The sequence below is a fragment of the Dermacentor albipictus genome, chromosome 1 (assembly GCF_038994185.2).
Source record: "Dermacentor albipictus isolate Rhodes 1998 colony chromosome 1, USDA_Dalb.pri_finalv2, whole genome shotgun sequence".
Taxonomy (NCBI): Eukaryota; Metazoa; Arthropoda; class Arachnida; order Ixodida; family Ixodidae; genus Dermacentor; species Dermacentor albipictus.
In genome coordinates this window covers 481,680,642-481,706,828 of record NC_091821.1, presented here as the reverse complement: position 1 = coordinate 481,706,828, position 26,187 = coordinate 481,680,642, and the positions used below count along the sequence as shown (strand labels likewise).

Below are 26,187 nucleotides of genomic sequence, written 5' to 3'. Positions count from 1 at the left end.
AGCAACGCTGGCACGCCGGCGTCTTGCAACGCCTAGCAACGCCTAGCAATGCTTGCATGCCGCACGCGTGACTGAAACGAACATGCCTGGCAAGACGTACCGTGCTCGCGCTTCTCCGCAGGTGGGCGACAGTGCGCATGCGCAAGCGAATGCCATGTGGTTAAGCAATGAGGTGAAGCGCTCGTTCAGGGCCAGGAGCGGCGTAAGGACGCATCAAGGTAGCTTTGGAGCTACCTTATGCTGAGGAAGCACCAAGGAAGCCTTCACCGAGGGCCCCTCAGTAAGGAAGCTTTCAGAGTGACATAAGGTAGCCTCACGCCAATGAAGGCTTCCTTAGTGAGGTAAGGAAGGTTTCATTGTTTGGCTTCTTATGCTGAGGAAGTACCAAGGAAGCACCAAGGAAGCCTTCACCGAGGGCGCCTCAGTAAGGAACCTTTCAGAGTGACATAAGGTAGCCTCACTGCAATGAAGGCTTCCTTACTGAGGTAAGGAAGATTTCATTGTCTGGCCCTAGGCGTATTTGCGATCGTTAGGTGCCCAGTGGCGGCGATGGGGATAAGCAGCGTTTCGTTTTTTCGTCGCCTCACGACGCAGGTGACGTTGAAGTCGAGGAAATAAATGGCCTCTGCCGACGATGGTCGTGGGGCACGCAGATAAATGAAGGCGGAGTGCAAAAAAAAAAAAGACCTCTCGTGCACCGCGCAGTGTGTGCGCCTTAACCAAAACGTGGTGGTAAAAATTCATCGGGCGCCTTGCACTAAGGCGTCTTCCGTACAGTACGATTCGGCACGTAACGCGTCGAATGAATCACCGCCATGGTAAATAGGTTTATAGCGCTCGTAAAGTCCCGTGTGGGGAACTTTTACTATCCCAACGACGAGTGGAGGAGAGCATTAGGGCGTGGCCGGCTACAAACACAGACGTACAACGGAGTGAGTTGTTAGCCCGGTTATCCACGTCGCCGTGCGTCCGCTGTCTGCGCGAACTGTTCACCCTACACGCAAAGCGCTGCCCCCAACAACAGCCCAATTCCTCGTAAACACAAGCGCACGGCCTTGCGCCGTTCCACCTCCGGAAAAGCGTCGCTACGCGTACTCGGTGGGGCACCCGGGCAAGCTTCCTGACGGGCACGCAAGGGTTTCGGCGAAGCCAATTAGCGTCCCCCGCCTCTTATGTTTTACCCGCTAGGAGCCGGGCTGTATACCCCGCCAACGTCTTCAACCTCGAATTACGGCTGCGCGCATCCCCGCCGCGAGAGCATGCGAACGAGACACGACGCGAAAGAATGCGCAGGAGAGGAGGTGGAGGGTGATGGGAGAGAGAGAGGTGCTTCCCACGCGGTCGCTGCTTCTCGCGAACGCTGTGCAGCGTGCGTAGACCACAGGGAACGTGACGAGCTGGTCAGTCCTGCACGGCGGAAAATGATTCCCACTTTCGACCGCGATCCCGTTGCGTAACTTTTGACTACTCAGACCTCGCGTATAGTCACCGAAGCACCTCTAAAAAACTACGCAGCTGGATAATTTAAACTCCCGTCTCTGCTTATCCCACGGGAAAAGTATGAAGTCCCCGAAAGAAAATAATGATATTCGTTTTTATTGTTGTACGTGCGTGTGATGGAGGCGTGCGCAGCATAACGGCATTAACGTGGGCTGACGACGTGATTTCGGCATCAAACATTTCGCGGTAAACTTGTAATACGGAAAAAAAAAAGACTTCGCCTTCTACCGCGATTTGAAATCCCTCCCCTGCGGTCATGCGCAGTTGGGAACAGGACGCGCGAAATAACTATACTGCGCTATCACGCAGCTTTGACGCTTGGTAATATGTGCTGTCTAGAGTGTACTAGAATAATGTCTAGTATAGTCTAGAGCTCTCTAAAACATGGCGGCCATACTTCGCAATTTCAGGAACAATTACTATTCCGCTATTACTTCCGGCGCACGCAGCCAGCAAAAGCATAGCCTTCAAGATATGTCTTGTTACTCAGAGGAAACCCTCGTTGGGACGTTGATTAGAACCACGTATTTCTGCGCTTCGTTAGTTGGCCTGTCTGCACGTATTTCGGAGTCCACATGCAGCAGTCAATGCTGTAGCGGACAAGGGCGATGCTGTTTAAACTGAAGGGAATTTATTCTACAGGTGAGCACGGTGTGCATTGTGTGAGCCTGCTACTTTCGAAACAAATGTGTGCAGAACTGGGTGAATCGTGAAAACTTGCCGAATGTTGTTTTCCTTGGTGCCCTCGAAAACGTCTACAGAAATTTCCTGGTTCAGTTTATCTTAATTTTTATGCAGCTCAGTATTTTTGTATTAACATCTAAATAATTAACTTAACTACTGTATGAGCCCTACGCTGTTAACTGTAATCTGTAATGTCACCAAAAGTCGCTGCATTTAAACGCGTTTTTATTTGTTTGTTTTATTTTTATATTTTTAGTCTCCTGACACACGCAGCTTTCTAATCCCTTTGTCACTTAAACGCTTTAACCAGCACTATTCTTCTTTTTCTTTTAGAGCTGTTTTCATAATTTAAATCAAACGAACACACGGGTAGGGTTGAAATAAACACAACGTATAATACATTTCAACGTCCATCGAATTTTGAATTCATTGCGCTTGCTGAGAATTATACATATATTGCTCCAGAAGGAATGCTTGCCTGATTGATTAGATGTGACGTCTGACGTACGTTTCACTCGTCTATTTAGGTTACATTTCCTGTCTTGTACTGACCAATGCCTCAATCTTGCGTCTCATCAACCAAACAAACAAGTATTCTCGCCCGCGGAGCAGAAACAATTTGCTCCGCATCAATCATTTTAATTCTTTGTGAGCTGTGTTGCTGCTCCTTATGTACGCAGCCTTCGACAGCACACGGCGCAGCAGGTTAATTTAGTGAGAGAACAAATAAATAAAAGTAAGAAAGAGAGTTGAGCGAGTTGGTCCGTGTTTTTCTGTGGCACCGTTCCAAAGAAAAAGAAACAAAAATTAATATAACTGTAAATGTTAGCCTGGCGACATGCAGCCACGTCACGCTGTGTGCAATAGAATGTGAGGGATGATGTCATACAGGAATACGTCGCATTGATAGCTCTAATAACGCTGCACGGCTTCGTGATAAGCAGCGTAGGACTCGAGTGAAGTTGTGGCTGCAGGGATGTGAGAGAGAGAGAGAGAGACTCGGTGGCCGACGACCCTACTTCCTCGGAAACGCGGTGGCCTGAGTAGGAGAACCGGACCTCCTCCGCTCGTTTGACCTTGTCTTCTTCAGTATACGCACTCACTACGTATGCGCGCAAACGGAACCGCACCCGAGCGGAATGGCAGAGAAGGGGGGAGAGTACAGTGAACCAGTTATCGCACGCGTCTGATCCGCCATTTTCTGTTCGTTTATGCAACCTTCCTCGCTTCATTTCTCGTTTCCTCTTCTCGTTTTTTTTTTGTTTTTCTTTTTGACAACGGGACGTTTTGTTTGGGTGCGTACGAACGCCTCCGCTAACGCGGTCACTGGACGGTGGCAAGTGGCCAGTGGTTTGTTCACTGTTACCACTGGACGAAATAAAGCGGTGATTACGAGATCTCGTTCCTGAAGCGTATTCTAGTTGCGAAAGAAAATCTCGCGCGTCCCCTTCAACGAATTTTTTTCCACGTACCTTGCTTCCGGCGCTAACATTGTACCAGGTGATGGAGAGGAGTGCACATGCCAGATTCGTCTGTGAGCGCATTCGCAGCAATTAATTGACCGGTTATGTAGCATAGCGTCAGCGCCCTATACCGTTGCTTTCGCAGTTACTACCACGTCTCAGGCGCCCGCCTCGCGTACACGACGCGGCAGAAAACATTAAAGATGGCAGAACGCGCTTAGTGCTAAAGTAAAATGCGCTAACGATAGACTCGCACGTAGCGTATACCGCTCGATATCCTCCTTGCTCTCACAAACTTTGGAAACTCTATGCAAAACAGAGTTTATGGAACGTCAATGTAGAGCCTGCGCAAAATAAGATCCAGCGCTATTTGTCGGGTATTGTCTTGTTGATAAGTTTTAGCTAATAAATGGGCAAGAAAAGCCCAAACAAACGTATTTGTTGATTACTTTTGTCGTCGCAATGTCTCTATGGTTTCATAGACAAAAAATACATACGTGTAAGAAGGCAAAGCTACTACTTCTAGTTTATATGCCACACAGAACGGCTATGCCGATACTCTAGTTGACATTCAGAGAAAAAAAAAATGCACCTGGGCATGCCACGTAATGCATAGGGCAGATAACCGGTGGACCATCAAGAGTTACAGAATGGGTGCCAAGGGCAGGGAAGCGCAGACGAGGTTGGCAGAAGTTAGGGTGTGGTGATGGAATTAGGAAATTTGCAGGCGCAAGTTGTAACCACGGAGCCAGCGCAAAACAAGAGTAACGGGAGATCGCTGAGAGAGAGGCCTCCGTCCTGCAGCGAATATAAATATCGGCTGAAGATGATCATGATGATGATGATGACGGACTGTGTGGACTCGTTGTAAGGGCGGTTTGGCACATATGGCACACATACGTTTGGCACATATGCGCGAACGCACGCAGCCCTTATAAAGCATCAGTAGGAGCACCGCAATAGCCAGGGTGGCAACGGTCAGCGACACCGCCGCCAACGAATCCCGCGCGTTTTCGCGGATGACGCGACGTGCGAGCTTTCCCTACAGGATTCTTTCCGTGCCGGCTCGCGCGTGGCGTCCTTCCGCGCACCTCTTTCTGCTCATCTGTGCGCGCCGCGGAAGCCGCGCGGCGACGTTTGTACGCGACGTCTCGCGAAAAAGAGTCGTGTAAGTAGCAGCTCGTGCATAAGAGTACACAGTTGCCGCGTACAGCTCGCATCAGCACGCCTACCCGTCACGACTGACACACTTTTGCGCGGCACGCCGCCACAGCTGCTGCACTTCCAGTCGCGTGTGCAGGAGCAAAGGGTTCCTCTTTGTTTTTGAAGCTGGTCTTCCTTCCTTCCTCCCTCCCTCGGCGGCTGAAGTGAGCGCAGCACCGACCCGTCCTTCACCTCTGGCGGCGCGTGCAACTACGCGGCGACCTCTCGGCATGCGTGGCGGTTAACCGCAGCGGAAGCCCGGAAGGTGCCGCAGGTTTGGCCCCAGTGGCGTAGCCAGAAATTTTGTTCGGGGGGGGCTACGCCACTGGCCCAATATTATATATATATATATATATATATATATATATATATATATATATATATATATATATATATATATATATATATATATATATATATATATATATATATATATATGTGTGTAGCTGCCCGTTGCAGCTCAGCCTCCTCCTTAAGAGGAAGCTTTAGCTCGGGTGCTCCTATTTAACTATATGTAGAAGGGGAATTCGTTTTTCCCTGCAACCACTTCACCAAATTTGAGGAGGTTTGTTGCATTTAAAAGAAAAAGTTTAATTCTAGTGACTACTGGCTTCGAAGTTTTCATTTAGGTGGTCCATTATTTATTAAAAATTGGCCAAAATTGAAAATTTTCAGAGAACGAAACTATCAAGTTTAAAACTCCATGACTCAACAATGAAAAATGATATCACAATTCTGTGACTTGCATCTAATAGTACATCTACAGCGGACAAAATAGATATGTTACACATGAATCTCAAAAAAATTTAGTATTGTGGAAATACGGCTTTTGCAGAACCCTTGTACACAACGTAACCAATTCACGTAAGATACAAATTGACACAGCAAACTTGTCCGCATTGACTGTTATAATAAATGCCGTTTACAGAACCACAATATCTGTTCTTCATGCATTTCTATTAGTTTGTGAACGTCGTGCTTCTATTTTTTCAAACTTTCGAATTTTCCAAAATATTTTAAACAAAATTCAGGCCCTAAATCGAAGTTCTGTTTCCGACAGACACTAGGATTTAACTTTCTCTCTCAAATGCAACCAATTTCAATAAAAGCGATTAGCAGGATTATCTCAGAAAAGCGTTTCTGCGTTTTACAAGTATTTGAATAGGCCGCGTCGGATTGGGCCCGGGCTAAAGCTTCCTCTAAAACAATTTATCGAGGGATGAAATACATGATTAATAACTGCATTGTCATTGCCAAAGATGCTGCAAACGAATTCTTGAAAGCTACGCACTGTAAATACAAATAAAATATGTATTTTTTCATAAAATATTATACTCGTATGTGCCAAAAATTGTGCCCAACATAACTGACGTCGATGCTTCCATGTTTTTTGTCTATTTATTAAGTAAAGAAAATATCACACGAACTTTGGAACTATGTCAGTTCGAAACCAGGAAAGCAGTGCATGCCGCTGATATGAAAAATTAAAAGGCAATGAACTGAACAAGTTGAGGACAAATATGTTAATGAAACTGTCATTCAAGCACCGTGCTTACATTCTTGTATATATGCAATGACCAGTGAAAAATCTCAATGACGCTGTCGTTTGTTCCAATGTATTACGCAGGAGTAGCTGTCCCTTGTCGTGTATCGTGAGTAATTGCACCGAAGTTATAGTCGCGACGGAAAGCACGTATAAAAAGCAGGAGTTCTGCAAGATATATGAGGGCAAGTCAAATGAATGAGCCAACAACGGGGTACTTTATTTAAAAGTAGTCTTCATGAGAATTTAGACATTTGTCCTATTGACTAACGAGTTGCGTGATTCCCGGCTTATAAAACTCCTTGGGTTGCTGCGTCAAAAGTCTGTATCTGGTTCCCTTGAGCTGTTTTTTCGGTTGCCCCAAAATGTAGAAGTCGCAAGGTGACAGGTCTGAGCTGTATGGCAGATGTTGCAGCGTTTCCCATTTGAACTTTGCCAGTTTTGTATTAACCACATAAGCGACGTGGGGACAGGCATTGTCGTGGAACAAGATGAGCTCATTCGTCAATTTTCTACGTTGTTCGTTCTTGATTGCGACATGCTGCCGTTCTGGCGTTTCACAATATCGGAAACAATTGATAGTCTCTCAAGATTTAGCAAATTCTATCAGTAATGGACCCTGTCGATCGAAAAAAAAGTCAACAACACCATTCCAGCGGAAATGATGACCTTTACGTTCTTTGGGCGTGGTAAATTCGTATGTTTCCGCTGTAAGCTTTGCCGTCGTGTTTCACGCTCGTAGTAGTGGCACCAAGGTTCGTCCCCGATCACAGTTGCAAGCAAGAAGTTGTCATGCTCATTGTGATACCCGATCAGATGAGTCAAGGCAGCGCGAAACTTCTCCGTCTTCTCGCGATGGATAGAAATCTTGGGGATCCATTGCGCACCAAAGAGCCGATAACCGAGAAGCTCATGAATTATGGCGTGAACCGAACCGTGACTGATGTTCAGACGGTTTGCCAGTTCATCGATGCTTATCCTCCGTTCTTGCTTCAGCAGCTCATGAACCTTTGAAATTGTGTGGGGGGTGATTGCACGATGGTTTTGGCCTGGTCTTGGAATGTCTTTGCAACGTCCTTTGAACCGTTTGCTCCAACGCTTCACAGTGGTCAATGAAATGCAGTGTTCAACGTACACGGCAGTCATATGGTGATTCATTTTTGTTTTGGAAACACCTTCAGCTGTCAAAAACTTCGCGACACCGAGCTGTTCAACTTTTGAAGTGTCCATTATGTGACGCAACTATATTCAACCCAGTGTATGAGAGCATTAAAGAACATTTATCTTCACACCTGCGTGTCACTTTTGTAAATGAGACATGCCGATCTCCTGCGCGCATGCCTCGCAGATAATGAACCGAACCATTATTGCGCGGTTAGGGTAGGCTCACTTTCATTTGACTCGCCCTCGTACATTAGAAATGCAAAGATACAATGAGATATGCAAATGCGAAAATACGGCTTGATAAAGGACAAAAAAGCGTCACTGGAGACAAAGTTTACTGCATGTATACACAAAACCTCGCAACAAGATATTTAAATATACGTATAAGTCTCCAATGAGTCTATGTATGTAAGAGGAAGTAACTGTATATAATGCGTCAAACAAGGCAAATAAACATGTTGCACAATAATAGATTCACAGAATCCTAGATTCCGCCCCCATTCCATCCACTCCCCCCGATGTATTGCGCGCGACGGAAGGCGCCGCGCTTGCTCCCCGCTTTTCTCCTTTGCGCACACAAGACTGAGCCACCGTCGTCGGCTCACCCATTCCACCTCCCCTCCTACGCTTTCACTCGCACATACAGCATGCAGCACGTGGTCACGATGTTATCACCCTTGGACTTTATACGAAACATGAGGGCGATGGCAGGAATGCGCCTGGAGTGTCTATATAATTGCTTTTGCAATAATATAATAAACATATCCGGCAACTGAAGCGTCCCGTCGCCCATTACTTTCCTCAAAAGAAGTATCAAAATCGAACTTTCACCATGCGACAATTCGCTGCGCCGCAACAATGTGTTTTTTTCTGTGAGGCGGAGGCACCGAAATGAAAAAAAAACTCATAGGGAAGTATGTTGGCCAGAATCTAATGCCTACTTCGGGCACCTAATGGGGCTACGGAAGGAATACCGAAGAAAACATGAGACGCTTGGTCCATTGAGAACCATACGCATACTGATCAGTATCCTACAGCGGCGAAACAAGACTTTCCGGAAAGGTTCCGCTCAAGGAGTGCGGTGCAATCCTTCGAGACCCCACAGTGATGGCGGCAAACGACCATTGTTTTTTTTTCTCGTCTGCTAGCCAGAAAGCGTCCAACACCCTGTCCGGTGAAAATCCACTCGGCCAGAGCAAACCGAACGCGCACCGAAGTGCACCGGACGGTGGCCGGGCCATACGAGAAAAACGCATGCGCTCTGGCTGGCTCTGGCAGCCCGCGAGTAGGGTAGCGAGAACAAAAAAAAATTGAAGAGGCTCAATGTGTCCTCGCGAATAAAAGTTAAAGTAGAAAAAATAAATAAGAACGTAGTTACTTTGGCTGGCTTTAGTGTTTCGACATGGATGTTCTGGCGTATGTTAAAAAAAAATGTGGATATTTTTTTATGTGACATGACGGCACAAATGAACCACCCCAACGCTTCGTCTCATTGGACCTCGCTGCCTGCTTTGTCAACTCGTCTGCTAGTGTGTTGATTTGGCTTGTCTCGTTGTATGTTCCGATGTATGACTTTAGAAAAGTCAACAGACTTTTGGCATCAAATGTTTATAACAACATTAAACCCACAAAGTTCCGCAATTGAAAATCTAAAGCACAACTTTGGAAATGTCAATGCATATTTCACATCAAGAGCTTATGAGATTTATACCCATAAAGTTTCGCAATTGATATCCATGCGCTCCATAGATTCCGTGGCTTCAGTGAGATGCCGCGGCGAGCCCGCTCACCATCAAAGCGCCCTTGAAACTTTGTGCTCGGATGGGACTGCTTGGCGTTATGTGACTCCCGGTGTATGGGCATTGCCATGAAATCCAGCCCGAGTTTGCAATCTTCGCGGTTAAATGTCTTTTCGAGCGTCAAAAAGACATTCTAGACAAAATCCAGAGCGATTTCCGGCGCCGGGGGTCGCTTTGGTCGGCGGTGCATGGACAGCACGAAAAAATTTCGGGGGGGGCTGAAGCCCCATAAGCCCCCCCCCCCCCTGGCTACGCCCCTGTTTGGCCCGGGAGGGAGGAAGGGAGGAGAAGCACTTCCGAAGCGGGGAACAGGAAGCAAGGAGGCCAGCACATCCGCAGATTCCAGAAGCGGTAATTAGTCTACGGCACGCATGCTTGAATTGCGTCTCCCGAATTCTATATAATAAGACTAGGCACGGGACCTCGCCGGATAACCATGGCAATGATTGAAATAGTATAGACTTTTATCTGAAATAGTATAGACTAGATAATCTGAGGAATGCGCTGGTCATTCCTCTTTTTAAAAGTGGCGCACGCAACAATATTGAAAACTACCGGCCTATTTCTATCCTTCCATGCATTGGGCAGATATTGGAAAAACATCTGCTCAAGACAATGAGCAGCTTTTTAAGCAATCATGGCGTGTTATCTCCTAGCCAGTATGGTTTTGTGCCGAATCGGGGTACGCAGTTGCTGCTTGAAGATTTTTCCGATACACTAAACTCTGCGTTTGAACACAATCAGATTGCTTGTGCACTGTTTCTAGACGTCCGCAAAGCGTTTGACAGCGTCTGCCATAGTATACTGCTAACCAAACTTTCCTTTGCTAGGCTTTCGGGGTGCGTTTTTGCGGCTTCTGAAAGACTTCTTATCTCATAGGCAACAACTTGTGTCTATTGGAAAATTTCGTAGCAGCCTGACTGAAATTAAAGCTGGCGTCCCCCAGGGTTCAATTTTAAGTCCGTTATTATTTAACCTATATTTTAATGATTTATCTAATGTTGTGAACGTCAAATTATATCAGTATGCTGATGACACTGTCCTTGTTTCACACGCTCGAAGTTACACTGACGCCATCTCTTCTTTACAAATGGCAACAACAAGAGTGATGGACTGGTTTCAGAATAATGTAGTCCATATAAATGCATCCAAAACTCAACTGATCTGTTTCCACAACCCTGTCAAGCAAGTTACCCTATCCTCCCCGTTATATTTGCACACATCACATTGCAATCCCTGTTCGTGTGCCCCTGTGCAATACGCTTGTTCAATTAAATACCTTGGGGTCTTTTTTGACAGTGATTTATCCTGGAACTCTCATTTCGCATATATTTGTCAAAAACTTCGCGCAGTGTCTTGTGTTTTGTATAACATAAAATTTTACATGCCATTGTCTGTCCGAAAGCTTGTAGTACATGCCTTATGCTACAGTGTAATCCGGTATGGGATATCTACATATGGTCATGGCGCTCAACATTTGGTAAGCCGGGTCAACTCCATCCTTCGTGGCACTCTGAAGCATGTTGCTTATGATGTCTCCCCCAAATCTGATGTGTTCAAAACTTTGTCTTTACCTGATTTCAATTCTTTGCTGCTTGAAACTGTTATCTTAAAACATTTTTGGTTAAGTCAGTATAAAATTCCTTATGTGCCTGTCCGTTCCCTGAGACCAAAGAATCCTTACATTACACCCCGCTGTAAGACGAGATATGGTCGAAGACTTCGTAACTATTATGTCCCAGCAATGTTTAATCTACTTCCTCAAAGCATACAAGATGTGAAAACAAAATATGGTCTTAGAAAGGCTCTTAGACACATGAATGCGTGATTGGAAGCCTGTCATGTGAGTGTGTATGTGTGTTTTTTTTTTTGTTGTTGTTTAATAACGAGTAACTGATGGCTCTGTCGCTGTCTGCCAGGCACTGCCGTTCAAGCCCACTGTGGCTTTGGCAGGCCCGATTCTTGCACTGTATGTTTCTGAAGTCATCAATAAAGTATTATTATTATTATTATTATTATTTCATTGAAATGCTGTGAAGTTGCACAATGTAGTGAGTACCTATTTCGCCGGACACCTGGCCTTATCTTACTTTTGCGAGGGAAAAAGATGCTTATATCTTTCCACGTAAAAAGATCCCATATGCTTGCTGTGTTGCTCGTTTTTCATCCCCCCCATCCCGCTCCCATGTGTAGGGTAGCAAACCGGTTAAGCTAAACTGGTTAACCTCCCTGCCTTTCCTTCTCCACTTTTTCCTTCCTTCCTTCCTTGGAAACGTATGATAGCCACGCTGCAACCAGACGCCTCGGATTTTGTTTAATCGGTTCCGCCATAATACATCGTGACTTAGCTGCGCTTTAAACGCATGCTACTCTGTGTGGGTACATTTTACACCCACAGCACTAATGAAATACGTTGCACCGTTTCAACTCCCTAAGTCAGGGATTCCGATACAAAGTTGCTGGTTTCACAAACACATAAATCTGCATATGTAAATGAAGTACATAAATCATCGTGGCACAATATTCGGCTTCTGAGAATTGTACTAAGCATGAGGTAATAATCTAGCAGGGAAAGCAGGGCACATTACTCATTCTATCTTCGACCGCACTAGTTTACGGCGAATGCAGATTTTCAGATTATCTCTCAATCTTCTACGATATTTTCTCATGCGCAGTCACATTATCAATCTCTGCTAACAGTAATTTATGTACATGTTTTTTTTTTAATTTTCTCTATTTTCCAATCACCTGTTCACATTTGTGTTCTCTTACTCTAACTACATTATTCTTCCGTCTTCTCTTTTTTCTCCGCGCTTGATCAGCTTGTTTCGATAGCGTTTAGTTATTTCATTAAGGACTTGTTTCGACGGCGTATTGCCATGTCGCTATACCTTTTGTTTTTGCCATATCTGTGAGCTAATACTCGGGATAGCCGGCCCCTTTGATAGCCAAACTTCCAATATTTGACAGCTAATGAAGATGAAAAATAAGTAGCATCAAAGTGCTATAACAGCATCGCCGCAGATAGCATACGTCGATGAACAATCCTCGACGTAGCGAAACAAAATACTCAGGCAGGCGAAGAAACAAGGTACAGCCAACGTCGGTTACCGTAACTTCCGCGTTTCGATCACGTTACGCGTTCCCGTTAGCGAGCGCAGTTAGCTGTACTCTCGCGGATACGCGCGGGTCGAGCTGCAGGTCGACGGAGCCGTCGAGGCCACGCGAAGCGCTAAACAAGGGCGGCGGCGAACCCTCGGACGAGCAACCGGGTCACGACGCAGTGGTACGCGGACCGTGCTTCGCTCACGCTTCTGCTAATTGTTCGACGGCTCATTTCCCGGCTCTCCGCGGCTGCTTCTGCGCGTGACGCCGCCGAGCGGCTCGAATGCCGGGATTCCCGTTTGTCTACAGTCTTCGTCAAGTGTTCGCAGCCCACTTGGATACGCGAACTGGGGCAGCATCTTGTTATCTCGTAGCGATTCCGCCTCTTCGATTGCAATCGAGGAAGAGCAGGAGAAATAAAAGGAGGCTTCTAATTTCGAAGGCATCGCGAGCAAGGCTACCAGTCGCCTCGTGTTCAGTGGGCCTGAGTGCGGAGGAAGCTACTGGAAGTTTACTGTCTAACCAGAAGCTACGCACTGCCTTGACCGCGCATAGCAAACTTTGAGTCGACTTCTCCAGAAGAAATCGTTGCTGTCACAACTGCCGAAGGCGCTGGACGTGCGGCTGCACTGCTATGCACGACATTAGGGCAAGATCTCAGCTTTCTTCGGGATGCCACACGATCACCGAAATCACCAGCACTGGACTATACTGGACAGTGCGGCAGTCAGAATCGCAAACACTATTGTGCTAGCTTCAGGTTGCTTATCGGGCTGAACTATCGGCGAAGACTTGTTGACGATACAGCATCTCCAATTGTTCAACACAACTATGCAATAACGCTTCGCCGATAGCTACCAAAATTCACTTTTGCTTTTTTTCTTCGTCGCGTTCAGTGCACTTCGCTGAAGCATCAGTGGTGCGCAGTGGTTCTTGATGTCCAACAGTGACCCTTCGTCGTTCGCGCATCACCCTTTCTTTGACGATTCTTTTCGACGGAGAGCATACGTAAGCAGCTTTGATGCCGAGTTCGCGCGGCCCGAAGGTTTTCAGCAAAGCACACGCGTTCCCGAAGGCCACACTGGCCCCGTAACTCACGCTCGTCCTGCGATTAGATCCTGGTTGCAGAGTTGTTGTACCCGATTTATTGCATTAGTCAAGATATTCTTCACTAAGAAGCGCGTTGAGAAGAAAGAACCTGAAGAACGACAGCTGATTCGAACTGATGCTTGAGGATTTACGTGAAGAATCATTTGGCTTCAATGCCCGTTTTGTTCCTTTCATTGCCCGTTCTTCTTTATACGGTTTGCAACAAGCAGAATATCGACACTACGGATCTCCTCCTCATTCTCGCTCTTAACGAGTTATAAGTATATACGGAAGTGCACAAATAATTATTCCTATACGTGATACCGTACGCACGTATAGACATCTGTGACAGGTTTATTATTTTACGCTTTTCCTCACCGACAGCGAAGCGGAGGGTCGTAATCAATTCCAAGCCTCCGGCATGGCGGAGCAAAGGGTTCGTTAACGCACGCAATGTACTACGCAGTATTCATATAACTTCCCTTCCGCGATGGCAGGCAAGCAAATAACGCCGCGGAATGGCTCGTGACGCCAACCCGCATAAGACATACAAACTATAAACTATAGAGTGCAGCGATATCGTGGCAACATCTAGCTCCTCATCCCAGCCTGCGCAACAGAATGCCGTTGCTTTCTTTCTTTTCTTTTTTTTTTGCCGATAGGCATAGCAATGTAAGAGGGCGGGCCTTTACTTTCCCGAGTTGGTGCATGGCCAATATATCTCTCGCGACTGCATGCTTTGAGACCGCGCCCGAAACTTACGTGAACTGCTGCGATCTGGCGCGTGCGTGCCTTGCCGCCAACGAGTGTACACACCCGCGTGCGTACGACGTGCCGTGCGGGGCACTTCCGCTGTTCGTGTGGGTGGCCTACGCGTGTCCTTACACTGATCGAGTGGTGGGCGGACCTGGAAACGAACGATGGGCATGCTTGCGCGAATGTTGGCGGCAGATTTGTGCCCCTATACATTCCCGATCTAGTCCTATATGCACTCGAGCTATCTGCATTATGCTATCGTTTTAAAATGCAGTCGCGCCTGCTTAGGGCGAGTAAATCTACTCGCTGTCTCACCACTTCAGGCAAACGCGGTGTTTTATGCCCGCTTCGAATCATCTGTTCCCCGTTTCCCTTTCCCCAAGCGTATGGTAGCAAAGTAGACTCTCTCTCTCTCTCTAATTTCGAATGAATAAATGAGTTTTGGGGTTTTTACTTGCCAAAACCACTTTCTGATTATGAGGCACGCCATAGTGGAGGACTCCGGAAACTTTGACCACCTGGGGTTCTTTAATAACGTGCACCTAAATCTAAGTAAACGGGTGTTTTCGCATTTCGCCCCATGGAAATGCGGCCGCCGAGGCCGGGATTCGATCCCGCGACATCGTGCTCAACAGCCCAACACCATATAGCCACTGAGCAACCACGGCGGGTTCTAATTTCGAGAAGCTGCCAAATTTTCTTAACAAAAAAGCGCCTTTCTCTCGTTTTCACTATATAGTCTTACTTTCTAATACGATATGAACGTGCATTTTTTTTTTGTGTGTGCTGCAGCTCACCGTTACCCAGCTGAATAGCGCACTGGCAATGGCGCCGGTACTGTGGAACACACAGGCGCGAATTCAAGTTCTAGCTCACAAGGTCACGATCCGCCAAATTCGTGTGCGCTGAGATTTCCACATACATAAAATATTTAGAAATCGCAGGTGTTAGCCATTCCCCCGTTTTTTACATGCCATCCTGTGGCCTTATGAGCACCTCTACAATTATTGCTAGTTCACGGATTGAACAAAACTAATTCCGGACTATAAGCATAATTTGATCAGAATAGTCGTTGCTTATTTCGCTGTGTATAGCGCTTTTAAGCTATTTCCTTTCTGTGGTCACCACCCGGTGAACCTCAACTGCCGTGGTTGCTTCGAGGCTTTGGTGCTGCGCTGCTGAGCACGAGGTGGCGGCGGCCGCATTTCGGTGAGGGCGAAATGCAATAACGCCCGTGCAGCATGCGCTGGGTGCACGTCAAAGAACCCCGGGTGGTCCAAATTAATCCGGAGCCCCCACTACAGCGTGCCCCATAATGAGATCGTAGTTTTGGCAGGTAAAATTCCAGGATTTAATGTTTTTCCGCGGTTAATCTCCTCGCCTTTTGCATTTCGTTTATATCTGCTTCTTTCTCACAGACCTGTATTCGGACAAAAACTGTCACTCACTCACTCACTCACTCACTCACTCACTCACTCACTCACTCACTCACTCACTCACTCACTCACTCACTCACTCACTCACTCACTCACTCACTCACTCACTCACTCACTCACTCACTCACTCACTCACTCACTCACTCACTCACTCACTCACTCACTCACTCACTCACTCACTCACTCACTCACTCACTCACTCACTCACTCACTCACTCACTCACTCACTCACTCACTCACTCACTCACTCACTCACTCACACGCCACGTGAGCCCACATTAGTTGTTTCACAATAAACGAAAGAAACCACGTTTCGTTGCTTATTCTTCCAGCTCTGACTGGTTGAATAATACACCGAGCATATTCCCACAGGGAAATAAAATAAAAATATATGCGTAAATGAGCAGGCGCCCTCACGGTGCTTTTGTTCATATCCCCACGGACGCGTAGGCTGCGTGAAAGAAGAAAGAGGATGGTGCTATGGCTACAGATGGATCTACTGCCTCGCCAAGGCATGCATGCCAGCGATTTCCCCGCCCCTGTAGACTCTATAGAGTCAGTGCTCTCTATGCTTGAAAGGCGCCACTTCTGGCCCCCGCCTTCGCACCTTATCTTCTCGCACCTGAATTCAAAGCGCAGAAATTCTGCGCCGTTGCGCTGATATGCATGCATCCCGCTGTTTCTTTTGTACGTTTTAGAAATACTCGATCCGGCAGGCCTTCCTCAAATATGGGTCGCGGCCATCGACGACACCATGGCTGGCGTTGCGAACACGCGCAGAGAAGAAAAAAAATAGAAAAAGAAAAAAAGCCCACGTATATCTCGACGCAAAAGCAACGCCACCGCGCGGTACGCCATTGGGTACGCTCGATGGCTTGCACTGACCAGCGAAACGCTATCGCTCTGCAGCAGCTGCAATTATCGTTTCTCACATTTTGCAATGTAAAAGAAGGCAGGCCCGTGATATGTTTCCGTGCTTCCCGCAAGCACGGCGCTTTTCCGATATACAGATGTTGTCGGGTTCGCTGCAATTGTTGTGGAGTCATCCACGTGTAGCATTAAGTATGTAGGTGGGAGACAAAAATCGCAAGAGACATATACACGGGACAAAGCCGGAAAACGAAGCTTGAGCTCCAGACATCTCCGCGCGGACGGCTGTACTGAAGGCGGAAAACGGTAGCGTCCGTATGAAGTATCAATTGTTACCACTTATTAGCGCTCATTAGTCGGGCAATAAGTTATCATGCAACACTGCGTGTACGTTGAACGTGGCACTTAACCTGCGGATAACTTTATCAAACGATCAATCAATCAATCGATATATATATATATATATATATATATATATATATATATATATATATATATATATATATATATATATATATATATATATATATATATATATATATATATATATATATATATATATATGAGCGAGAAGAACGAAGGTTAACCGAGGGGCCCAATTTTTAATTATCATACCGTTAGAAGCCAACAACCAAAGACACCGAGAACAACACACGGAAAATTACTCGTACGTAGTAATTGAATTAAAGAAGTGATAAATTAATAGCAATGAAATTGGATGAAAAAAATACTTGCCGCAGGTGAGAAATGTTCACACGTCTTCGCATTACGCGTGCGATGCTATAACCAATTCAGCTAACGCAGCGCCGTTTTCCCATCCACTTTCTTGGGTATTTTACTACCAGAACTAACGTTTGGTGTGTTAGCCAGAGCCACCACTCACAAACATGGCAGCGGATGCGGCGAATTTATAATTTCTGTAACTTAATTAGTAAGTACGAGTAATTTCCCCTATGTTGTCCTTGGTGTATTTGTTTGCCGGCTTCTAATATATATATATATATATATATATATATATATATATATATATATATATATATATATATATATATATATATATATATATATATATATATATATATATATATATGTATATATATCAAAGAATAGAATTACGTAGGAAAAATAGCAAGACTTAACTGACGTTTCAGCCGAGGTAGGCCGGAATCGCCAGTAATGTCCTGCTATTTTTCCTACGTGGTTCTGCTACATACATACATATATATATTGTAAAGGAAAGAAACAGACAAGGGGCCGACACGCCAAATGCCTCTTTACCTCTGCCTCCTTTTCTCTCTACGCACTCGCTGTCCGAGCGCCCGAACCCAAGTGTGCCTCTTTGTCTTCATGAGATACATTACAACATATATATAGACGCGTGTACTGAATCTGTTACATAATGTGATTCCTGAACAGCGCCCTGCCGCCGGATTTTCGTTTGGTCAGCACACAATGACGCAACAGTACGAACTGTGCGAACCAAGACCGTTCCATATACCTTTTGTATTTCGTCACATCGCTTTATTGTATTTTTCGGCAACAAACTACCTATTCTTTGGAGCTGCGTCCTATATACAAGAGAGACACGTTCGACAACCGTCGAGTGAACCGCGTAAAAAAATAAAAAAACAAATGCCAGCGAGTACGCCTTCGGTATGCCTCCTCGGCTGTTGCGCAGTTTGTGTGTATCCGACCGTGCGAAATGGTGCGAAAGAAAGTGTTGCCTCCTCCGGTTCGGCGCGATCGAAAAGTACCGGGTTTTTAGAGAGCGTAGGGTGGGCAAGTTGTAGGATGCGGGTGTACACAGAGAACAAAGGGCGTCCTTGAGAAGTGTGTCGCTCTGCGAATGCCTCTGCAAAGGCGTTCCGTTTACTTTTCCTTCCTTTATTTATTGATTTCTTTCTACAAAATACACTCATTCAGTCTCGCGTGAAAAGTGCCACGAGTGTGTCATTTTATGCGCTCCTTACAACTTAGCGAGCTGAGAGAGGCCGGCCCACTCATTCATGGCAGGCGAGACGTATAAAGTATTGACTCTGCCCTGCAGTAGCTGGCGTTATGCACTAGATTGAAAAGCTGGCGAATCGTTCCCTCGCTCTGGAATCGACACCGAATCTACACTGTGGTATACATTATAGAGTTATGAGCTACCGCGGATCAGTAGTTTGAAATTCAACTCGGCAGACTTGTCAGAAATCGAAGCGACAGACGAGAGCCAACGCTTCGACAGGAGGACATGACCTTCATCGTGGAAAGTGGAAGAAAAAAAAACTGGAAATTTCTGAAAACGTCTGAAGTAATCATTTGCGCCTGCCTTATTTGTAATCACGCAATGAGAGACAAAAATGCAGCGGACAGTTAAATTGGGAAGAGTTGCGACGTTACAAGCATCGGTCGGGGCGTAGCACGCACCCCAGTGTGTGTGACTGCTTTTTAGCACAACTTCCCAAGCTCATACATGGATGCACACAAGTGTACAACCACTCACTGATAAGGAAAGCGTCGTACAAAATGACGTGCACTAATCACTTCTAAATAAATGTTTCCATCCACTTATGAAGAACATTCACCTTGTCGTCGTCACAGTGTGTGTGTGTGTGTGTGTGTGTGTGTGTGTGTGTGTGTGTGTGTGTGTGTGTGTGTGTGTGTGTGTGTGTGTGTGTGCGTGCGTGCGTGCGTGCGTGCGTGCGTGCGTGCGTGCGTGCGTGCGTGCGTGCGTGTTTGCACCAAAGATGTGGTGGCACAGGTCAAGCTAGCAGTGAAAGAGCGAATAACCTTTCTTTTTCTTCAGGCATATTCAGAAGTCCGAGAAGAAAGGCAGAGCAGGCTGCAAGGCACCTTATCTCTGCAGTTTTTATCTGACTAGGAAGCACGGTACGCCACGTACACATGCGAAGTCCGTTCGGGGTACGAGGGAAGCAACTGTTCGAACAACACGTGTTTTACAAAACAGGCTATCTGCTTCCTAACAATGACTCATTTAGCCTAATAGTTCTCGTCTAGCGCTCTTCTTTGTTGGGCTACATTCAAGTTAATAATTAAAAAAAATATTTCTACCCTTACCTTAGTGTTGAACGGGTCCCTGCTGACAAAGCGCTTTTTTTTTTTCAGTAGGAACGCACTTATGGCAGGAAGACATCGTGCATACCGTGAGACACCCGGGCACACATCACTGAGTATTTGGGATAGACAGGTCTGTGCGGAGGAGGACCGTTTCGCTAATTGACTAGAAACCTGTACACTGTAAACGAAAATAAACCCACCTGGGAGTTTTTAAAAGGTGATGTGCCCTGAAACCTCCCTTCCTCAAATATTTACTCCGATGTATGGGAGCAAAACAGCGCCATTCCCTCTTTTCACTCCGCTGGCTAGCTGCGGGAGTATTAAGGCGACATGACGCGAGTTTACTCCACTTAAAATTCTTGTTCTCCCGTGAAACTCCGACAGGGAGTTTTAAAAAACTCCCCTCCGCCGATACAGGTTGGTCACGTGGCGCTTCCCATAAGGCTGTGCGCCTCGCCAGCGACCGGGCGCGTTCGGTGGAGCGGGCAGTGCTCATGGCTGACGGTTTGTTTACGTGTGTGTGAAGTGTCGTTCCGTGACAGCGTTTCGTCAATTTGTTTCCCGTATTTCCTTCCAGAAAGTGTTATAGGCATGCCTGAAGCTCACTGTATCTCAGCTTGAAGTACGTTAGCTCTGATCACTTTGCCGACAACGATGAATGCAAGAGCAACGTTTTCAAGTGCGGAAAAAGGCTTAGGTATACCTCGAAGCTGCTCACTGGCTCGTGATGTCGGCTCACGTTCTGGCTGTGTTTTCGTGCTGCGTCGATCACCCTGTCTTGTGTTCTTCAGTACATGAAATGCGACTTCTATGTCCTTTTGAGTACATGCTGACAACGTCCAGTGTAGTGTTTGAAAGGACCGCTTAGCAATGGCAACAGCAGCCACTGTTCGCGTGACGACACCCGTGCTAGTCGCGCATGAATGGCGTAACCCAAGTTCGTTGCGGTGCTGTGTTGCCAGTGAGAAAGACCGGAGTGCAAGCAACTGTTTTTATGTATCTGTGAACGGATATCCTCGCCCGAAGAAAAAACGGTAGGACATAAGTACGCGTGCTGAAAATAAAGCTGCTTATTGAGCGATGTGAATCGAATTGTTATCGCGCATATAGGTTTTGGTCACGTCGATGCTTCCGATATTGCATTAACATTACGCTCTATCCGAGACACTGATTTAGACGCATGCCTGCTGGCCCCGAGTTTAGGGATTCACTCGACAGATCAGCGATGTACCTCCTTTTCGCAACCGAGACAAATTGCTTGGACGCAGAGAAAGTAGTGCGGTGTATAAAAATGTATGACTGCACATTTTTTCGGTGTTACGTCGGCTGCTGCGGGTCATGCTCACACGTAATAATTTCTTGCTACGCTATCACTATATCGCAAAAAATTTAATTTTGCTATGCAGCACATGCACTTACTTTTTTTCTTGCTTACTGTATTCTGAAAAACAGCACAGCTGCTTCCTAGGCGGTTTCGAGGCACACAGTATCATGGCTATATATACTGGCACCGTTGCTTCTTGAGTATCGCGTGTACGTTGGATGTCTTTGAAATTTCTGCATTGGGCGTTTCTGAAATGTTTATGTATGTCATGATATGTGTGCTTTCATTGACTTGTGTCGTCGAATTTGACGTGGTCTCGTGTGCATAATTCGAAATTTGACCTGCGGCCTCTGCATGTAAACATGTTCGCGCAAACTCACGCGATGCCTCTTTTTATACTCCCGTTGCACCTCGAAAAACTCCGTCAATTGCAAAGCAAAAAAAAGAAGAGACAGAAAAAAAAACTGCCATAATTCCACGCAATAATTCCGCTCGTACGGAGTAAAAATTCTACTCCGATCATACGGAGCATAATAAACTCCGAACCGGGGGGTCGCTAGAGGACAAACATTATACTGCCATCTCGGAGTGATTTCCGTTTACAGTGTACACAGAGACAAACATGTTGGAGCCTTGGAGCACTAGCAACATCCTTCCGATGCGCCTGAGAATTTCGACTCACGCGGCCGTCACACGGTCTCGCGCCCTATGCGAGCAGTTTAAACTACGTGGGAACAGAAAAAAAAAAGAAGATGAGTAAGCAGCTCACGTACAATGTCGCATGTGCACTGTTTTTGGTTGACTCGAGGGCTGGCCGAGATGGCGATGTTCCTTCCTTTCTTTTTCATTGTCCCCTCCTCGGTATCGGAAGTCGAGCGTAAGCTGACATACATGCTTGAGCGCTTTTCTCACGATGGGTTAATGAACGCCACTTCTACCGTACAAGTTAGCGCTGCTGCGAAACAAAGGCGCAGAGAGTACCTTCCTTCTAATGCAACCTTTTGGCGAACTGTTTGCCCCCAACGTTGTCACAATAAATTAAAATCATCCCCAGAATAGCCCAAATAGAGCGAAAAGGGTTTATTTACGTTTAAAGCTTCTTTTTCTCTTTATCTTCACTACAGAAAACCACATATAATCTATGTAAGTCCAGCATAATTTACAACGTTATCATAAATAGCAAGAACAGTCAACGTAAAAAAAAATGTTCTATCAAGTCACACTTGCACAAAGTGGCACGTCTTTGTTTCTTTTACGTGATGGAGTGCGCTCAATCTTTAATTTCGTTATCTCTGTGAGTTGCACCCATGGGAGCGAAAGGCCCGATGCTCAAGTCCGCTAAGCGAAGTAGCGAATACGATGACGAATGCTACTAATTGCGCGGTGAAGTTACTTTAACCCTCAATAGAGCGCTCGAATTACACTCGTAGTTTGCAAACTCTTATCTGCCACAGCGAAACTTGACGGGGCTGTGCGATGATTATCTATGGACGTTATCGTGCACGCGAAGCCTACAGAAGCGGTCCGACTCGCCCTGTGTACCACTATCAGCTGAATCCCGAGTCCCGATGGCGCCGCGAGGGAGAGTCATACGTCACAAAGCACGTTGATTTAAAACGGCCAGTCCAAAACGCGATACCATGACTCTTGCAGCACGACACACAGTAAATTGTTCGTTCGTAAGAGGAAGAAAAGGATGTGTGAGTGAACATAGCATTTCGCTTCGCTCCGATGTTTCACTTATGGTCGACATGGTCTAAGGCTTTTCAGCCGGAAAACCGTCTGATGCGGTGGAGGAGGTCACGCTGCCTCTGGCTTTACGTATGCGTGCCGACAAGATTAAGCCAACTTCTGCAGAGTGCAGCGGGACTTGCCGCCAGCGCGCCTGTTAGGCTGTGCGTTCCATCGCCAACCCTGAGGTCATGCATGGATTGCGACAGTGATTTCACCGTCCCAGAGGGCCATAGGCGGGAACGAAACACAATTTCCTTTATTTTCAGTCAGACGGCTAGCGAAACGCCGTTATAACCGTACTTAAGCACCCGAGCCATTATCGCATGCGCCGTGCCCCATGGAAGCGGAGCGTAAGACTCCGGCCTTCCCTTTACTGGGTCCCGAGGCGCCCTCGATCTGCGAATATAACCGTTAGACAGAGCGCTCTTACATTTAGTCTCTTGCCTCCTTACGTCGAACCTGTAAAAATTCACCCGTTCCACCCGCCTCTTTCAACCAATGCAAGTACCACACAACCCAGAAAGAGAAATTCCAGCTGAAAGCACGCACGGACGGACAGTACGCCCTTCGAGGTGAACTCGTGACACTATAACACCGACAATGTGCTTATTTGGGGCTCGTTCTTTGAGTTCCTTTCCCGAAAAACAGCGTCAAAGTCACGGCCGAGCGAGAAGGCGATACAAGCGCTTCTCATTCGCTTCGCTTCTCACTCGTCCGTGTTTATTGGCCCGTTTTTCAAATGTGTAATTACAACGCTCTACGGCTTTGTGACCCGCCATCGACGCCCTAATTGGTGCACGAACGATGGCTCCGAAGTGTGCCAATACCGGCGTTCTTGAGAAGCCGCCTTCCTATACGTCGCGTTCCACCATTCCGGAAAAGGCGACCCGCTGTGCCAGAGCTCGTCGCGTGCGTGGCCCGCGTGCCGGTCAACTCGCCCCGGTGGTCGTGGCCGCTGCCCACCACACTTACAACCGCTCGCCGCGGCATATATGCAGGGCACACCGTGCGGCGCGCATAATCACCACCTCTTTAAGACGAGCGAGCCGGAAAATGGAGCCACACAAAGAGCGGCCTGGGGAGAGACGGAGAAGGGCAGCGATGCACCAACGATGGTACGACCTCGTGGAAGAGCCGCAGCTTCCTTCCTCCGCCGAGCCACCGCCCCCTTCCTAGGCGCTGTCGTCGGCTAGCCGCAGGCGCTACCGTGCACACCGACGCCGAAGAGAAAGGGAAGGAGGAGGCACCCCGGACGAGGCCAACTTCCGCGAGGTCTTTTGTTCTTTCCTCGCTTCACTATGCAAGCCGGACAATGAGGGCTAGTCGCCGCCGCTTCTCAACGTCCGTGCGCACCGCTTTGCATCCACGCGGGACATGGCCCAGTCTGACGCCGGCTTGGCACTCTTTCTGACGTCCATTTGTTTCTTCTTGCCGTGCGCGTTCCTCCCCCTTCTCTGTGTTTATAAATAAACGCGCCAAAGACAAAAGGACCGGCTCGCGCCATTCTCGCTATCTGCGCGCACTGTACGAACGTACTGCACCGAGCAGCGCAACATGAGCGTGCGCACAAAAACGACAGCTTGCGGACACCATGCAGATAGTTGTTTTCGCCTTGTTTCTTGTTCGAGGGGTTCCCTGTCGTTTTTTTTCTTTCTCTGATAACGTCTGGGTAATCTATCTATCTATCTATCTATCTATCTATCTATCTATCTATCTATCTATCTATCTATCTATCTATCTATCTATCTATCTATCTATCTATCTATCTATCTATCTATCTATCTATCTATCTATCTATCTATCTATCTATCTATCTATCTATCTATCTATCTATCTATCTATCTATCTATCTATCTATCTATCTATCTATCTATCTATCTATCTATCTATCTATCTATCTATCTAGGACACACACAAACACACACTGGCACATCACGAGAGCAGGACGGAAGGTACAAGACCATTGTACGTGCGTTACGATTGAGCGAGACGCGCCATTGTCTCGCTCAATCGTGACGCCGGTGTCAAATTACGTTAGCGAGCAAACAACATGGGCGCACATTCGATCGCCGAGAAACCTCCGTTTGTCTCTCTAACAAGAGCGATCGACCAAAACTGGATCGTGTTACAGCCCATCTCCAATTTCGCGCTGGCAGCATTAGCTGCCGAAAAACGCTCCACAAGAGCCTATACGACAAGCGCCGCCCTGCGTGCGACCGACCCGGAAGTACGTACTTCCGCCGGCCGGCGAAATTACGCACGAACCTCTCCCGGGACTCTACACTCCGCCTCCGAGGAACGCGACTACAACGGCCTCGTCGAGGCAGCTCAGACTCTCTACGGCGGCCGATTCCCCTTCGTACTACTCCTAAGCAAGTCGTGCGTTCGATAATGATCTCTTACCGAGCTCCCCGGTTGCTCTCGGCATGTAGAGACGTAGGCGCATAGCGCGCCGTCGTTGGCGTGAACGGGGGCTTATCCGATCGCTGGGCGCGGCGTGTGAACGCCGACCCGGTGCCAGTTACGAGTGACCGCGTACTGTATGCGCCACACGCGGCTTCTTGCAAACGGTCTCTCTCGCCGCTTCGCGTACGTGCGAGACCGCTCGGCGGAAGCGATTGTTATGCCGCCCCGCTTCGCGACCCTCTTTTCATCCCACGCGCCCAACTACCGGATCGAACTGTGTGTCCTGTACGTTCGGCCTGCACCCGCGCCCCCGCGCTTAGTCGCGGCAGATTGCACGCCATTTGTGGCGTTACGGAGCGCGCCCTCTCCAGTGTCGTTCCTTTCTTCTTACGTGCTATCGCGCTCAGTATGAGCTACAACGCGCGAGCGCTTATTAGTCGTGCGCTTTCGCGTTGTGGCTCATATTGGGCGCCAGAGTACTCTTATTTTTTTATTTTTTTTGCGGTGTATTCGTTGCCTCTCATTTCCTCGTGCTCTCTGTCCGAGCACCGACATTGCTTTGCAAAATAATTGTTCGCGGTCCACGTTCCTTTAGTGAACATACGTGCACAGTTTCTTTATATGGAATATATTCATTTGGCTAAGTGTTGTACAAAGGCTTTCTTTTCTTTTTTCAGTGCTTGCAGTCTGCACGATAAACTGGGCCAAAACGAAAACTCTAGAGTACAGCGTACGGTAAGCCATACAGTAAACACACCAAAAGAAAACACGAAGAAAAAATTATTTCAGGAATTCCCCTTGGATGCCCAATGCCGCACTTGTACATCAATGTGAAAATAAGCGCTCCTCATTTCCAAGCACATAACTTTAATGCCGCACTCGCGAAAGCTTGAGCGAGAGTGGAGGCACAGCTTTTACACGCAGCAGCAACATGGCTTTTTACCTCTGCCCTTCGATTTAGTGCTCTCTTTTGTTTTCTTTCATCAAATCCTACTTCAAATTGACGCTTTCTGCACTCTGCACATGTACACTGTCATCTGCCATGGGT

At 47.1% G+C, this 26,187-nt stretch overlaps 1 protein-coding gene across 1 annotated transcript in view; it reads right to left on the bottom strand.

Annotated features, from left to right (window-relative positions):
- Positions 1-26,187, bottom strand: part of LOC135901443 (protocadherin-15-like) — a 320,018-nt gene that overhangs the window by 236,497 nt on the left and 57,334 nt on the right. The gene's annotated exons all lie outside the window — the stretch shown is intronic.